The sequence below is a fragment of the Lutra lutra genome, chromosome 17, assembly GCF_902655055.1.
Source record: "Lutra lutra chromosome 17, mLutLut1.2, whole genome shotgun sequence".
Taxonomy (NCBI): Eukaryota; Metazoa; Chordata; class Mammalia; order Carnivora; family Mustelidae; genus Lutra; species Lutra lutra.
Window position 1 is genome coordinate 29,440,346 of NC_062294.1, and position 4,495 is coordinate 29,444,840.

The window sequence follows — 4,495 nt, forward strand, 5'->3', positions numbered from 1 at the left end:
GCGCTGGGCCGGCAGGGATGCTAGGGAGGCAGTTACCCCTGAGACCCTCTTAGAAATTCTCCTATTGATGAGAGCCTCCTAGTGGGGAAAGATCTTGGAAATCCCAGTGGCTAAAACCGCTCAAGTGGATCCTGAATATGCCCACTTTTCTCCTTGCCCACCGCTGTCCCCAAGCCTCCTCGCCTCAAGCCCAGGCTGCTGAGAGTCCTCCGAGAGCCCCCAGTCTCCACTCTGCCACCCTGAGCCATGCGCCACAGGAACCTAAGCCACGCTAGAAAAATGATACATCAAGTCCTGATACACCTGTGTTTCCCACCTGCCCGCGTCTTCCCCTTGTATTTGAAATGAGGCGGCTCTGGGGTAGTGACCCCAGCGCCCCTCTCCAAATCCTCACAGATGACTCTCCTGCTCAATCACTGTGCTCCAGAGTCTGTGCCCTTCTTTCTCTTCCTTGAACGTGCCAAGTTCATTCCTACCCCAGGGCCTTTGCTATGGCTGTGGCCTCCACCTGGAATGCTCTTTTGTGCCTCCCCTGTATCTTCACATGGCAGGACATAATATAATATGTAATATATGATACGATATACTATATGATATAATACACAGGGTATATATTTATATATATAAAGATCTTAGATCTGTCTCAGCTCAAATGTCTTCCCTGACTTCCCACCTAATGTCACCTCCCAGGGGCCTTTGTCCAAACTCACGATAGCCATTCTCTAGCACATCCCACAGTATATTTTTCTCACAAGCAATGCTTGGCACACAGTAGGTGCTCAGGAAATATTTGGAGGGGGAAAGAATGAATGAATAAGCTCTAAAAAGGAAGCTCAGTGACTAGAGACCTGTCTGCCCTAAGTGCTGGTTCCACTGGATTGCTGGTTTCTCCTGCAAAATTATGCAAAATTAGGAGCTCCTCCCCCAGGAAACTCCCTGACCAGAGATGCTGGCCATGTTGAGGACCCGACTGCCAGCCCTTTCCTTCTGCTGTTTCTGGGCCCTGCCTCCTTCTAGCTCCTTCTGCTGGCTCAACCCCTATGCTCTTTGGAGGCCCCACTGTGGACCCAGAAGGCCTCCCTAGCACTTCTACCACCAAGGTGTCCTGTCCCTTTAGGAAGGCTCAGCCCCCAAGCTTCTGAAGCCCTATACAGAGTAGTCCACGGGCCCTTACACTGTCCTCACCCCATTCTGGCTCCTTCTGTCCCCTCTGATCCATTGGTACCAGCCTGGGAGCCCCCCAACACCCCTCAGGGTCTCTGGAGGGAACTATCCGACACAATTAGCATCTCTGGTCCTCAGTCACACAACCACCAAAAACGGCCACCAGGGAGAAGAGCCATTTCCCCAGCTTTATTTATTCCAGATTTGACGTCTAGATTGCACAACAGCTCAGAGCACAGACTCCAGGGCCAGAGAGCAAGCAGAATTCCAGTCATGGTCCCACCACTTACTAGCTGTGTGACCTGGGGCAAACGGCATGAGCCTCCCCAAAGCGGAGATGATCATACTTAAATGATGTTAACGTCGATGATGTCATTAAAGTGCCTGACCTAGTATATTGCCAGTAAAAAGGAATGCATGCGTGCATGTGTGTGCACAAACACACACACACACACACAAACACACACACACTAGAAGTCCATGACTCTCTTCTGTTAGCACTGGTTTTTCATTTCTGGTGTCCCATCTAAATGGGCTCGTTACCCATTTCCCTACACCTATGCATTCATAATTTTTTTTTAGCATTATAGTTTTTTTCTTGGAAATCGACATTTTTAAGAAAAAGGTCTTTTTTTAGAGCAGATTTGGGTTCACAGCAACTTGGAGAGGAAAGACAGGAGATTTCCCACATGCCCCCTGCACCCACGCAGGCACAGCCTCCCCTACGGTCATCATCCTCCCCCAGAGTGGGACATTTATCACTACTGACGAACCCACGATGACACAGCATTGTCACCAGAGCCCATAGTTGACTTTAGGGCTCACTCATGGTGTTGGTTATTCTATGGGTTTGGATAAGTGCATGAGACATGTATCCCTCATTCTAGACCCTTCCCACAGTTTGAAAAATCCTCTGTGTTCTGCCAACTCATCCTTCCGCCCTAGACCCTAGCAACCACTGATCTTTTTACAGTCTCCATAGTTTTGTCCTTTCCAGAATGCCATGCAGCTGAAATTACACAGTATGGAGTCTTTTCAGATTGGCTCCTTTCATGTAGCAATATGTGTTTTTTATTTCTCTGTGTCTTTTAATGATTTGATTGCTCATTTCGTTTTGGGGCTGAATAGTATTCCATTGTGCAGACGGACCACAGTTTACTTATCCATTTGCTTCCTGAAGGATATCTTGGCTGCCATGAAGCTGTGAGCTTTCCTTGTCCACCAACAACTTTGTGATCCAACTGTACAGTACTTTGTGTCTTTGGGGTTTTAAAAGTTTTTTATTATGCCTTCTATCAAAGCTACCTCTGCATGAGAGGAAATTGAGACTTCATATTGTTTTTAGGCATTGTAATAGTTCTTCAAATAAATGTCTCCTGTAAACCACAAAGATAAGTATTTATAAAGGTGCTATAAACATCCATGTGCAGATTTTTTGGGTGAATATAGATTTTCAACTCATTTGAGAAAAATACCAAGGAAAGTGATTGTTGGATCTGATGTTAGCAAAACAGCGATTTTAAAAAGGTTTTATTTATTTTAGAAAAAGAGAGAGAGCGTTCACGTGAGCAGGGAAGGAGCAGAGGGAGCGGGAGAGCGAGAATCTCAAGTTGAGAGCAGAGCTGGATGTGGGGCTTGATCCCAGGACCCTGAGATTGTGACCTGAGCCAAAACCAAAAGTTGGTTGTTTAACAAACTGAGCCACCTGGTGCCCCAGCATAATAGCGTTTTAATCTTTGAATTGGTCTTTGTGGTCTCAACCACTCAACCATTTATTCAATAATGACCTCCTGAGGGTCTGTCTCTCTGGGGGCTCCGTGCTAGCTACTAGGGATAGGAATGGGTATGCAACAGATTTGCTTTCTGCCCTTGGGGAGCATATAGGCCAGTGGAGGAAACAAATAGCAGACAAGGAAACGGGTCAACATGTTATTGATGATGGGATGTGCGTCATGAAGGGATTGTGTGGGGTACAGAGACAAAGCAAAGTGAGGATATAGATTTGGAGGGGAGAGGGATATACTGAGCCAGACCCATCAGGAAGGTCCCTATGAGGGGGTGACATCCAAGTCAGGACAAGAAGGGAGTGAAGGAGTCTCAGCCACGAGAAGGGCCCAGGGACAGTGATCCTGATGGAGGGAATTGGTGTGAGAAGACCCCGAGGGCAAAAGAGCAGGGGCACCCAAGGAACCAAGAGGAGCCCCCCATGGGGAGGGGAACGGGACTCAGGGTCATAAGAGTGCCTCTGGAGAGCCCCCAGGACCCAGTGGGCTGGAAAGAGAAGGAAGCAAGTACATATTCCCCAGCCCCACCTTCCTGAGCACCACCTCGGAAATCCCGGCGTGCACAGCCCTCCTTGCTGTACACGGCTGACACTTCTCGGCCCAGGAGACGACGTGTGGCTGATCACACCGATCACGAGGAAGCACAAGTAGCCTCAGCGAGCTCAGGAAAGAGGGGCCAACTCCGTGGCCACTGCGTACTGAAGAGGAGGCCTCAAAAATAAAAACAAAGGACTCAAAGCCAGACCAGGGGCCCTTCCATGCAAGAAGTATGCCCCACAGCCCGCATGCATCGTGTGATGCCTGGCCTCCAATGGGGCCATGCAACCTCAAAGGCGCCCCCTGTGCCAGTGCTCTGAGCCCCTGGCTTGTCCACAGCTGGAATGTCACCCAGGATCTCTGGGCTGGGCCATTTCCCTTCTCTGCCACCCACAGATTCTGGACCACCACCCCCTGTGCCCAGAGTGAATACCCAACTCTGGCCGGTTTCTTCTCTTCTCCGGACGGTCCAACCCCACCTCTCCTGGGAGGCTGCCCTGGCCGAATCGGAGGACACTGTCTGTCCCTGTACCTGGGAACTCTCCCTACTGAAGAAAAGGGAAGTACAAGTTTAATCCCTAGCAGGGCACTCCCTCTAAAGACCCTGTGGGCAGTGCAGACTATGGTAATGAGGGCTTGCCTTCTGAGTTGCAGAGGAATTTGCACCTCTCAAGTAAGCACACCATCATCATTGTGCCCCAAAGACCACTTCCACTTTCCCTATATTTCACCATTAGGGATGCATTCCTTTGTGTTGACCAGAGGCAGTATTAAGATACAGATTAGTGGGGAGATCAGGGAGGTCCATAACTCATGCATTCACCCGTGTAAAGGGGAGGAGGCCATGGATCAGTAGTTTTCGACCCTGGTGTATATTAGAATTATCTGGGCCACACTCCTGAATAATTGAAACTAAGTCTCCAGAGACAGGGCCCAGGCATCTGTAGTTAGTAAGAGCTGCCCAGGTCCTTCTGACGCTGTGTGAGTACCGGGAACTCCTTCCCTGGGCA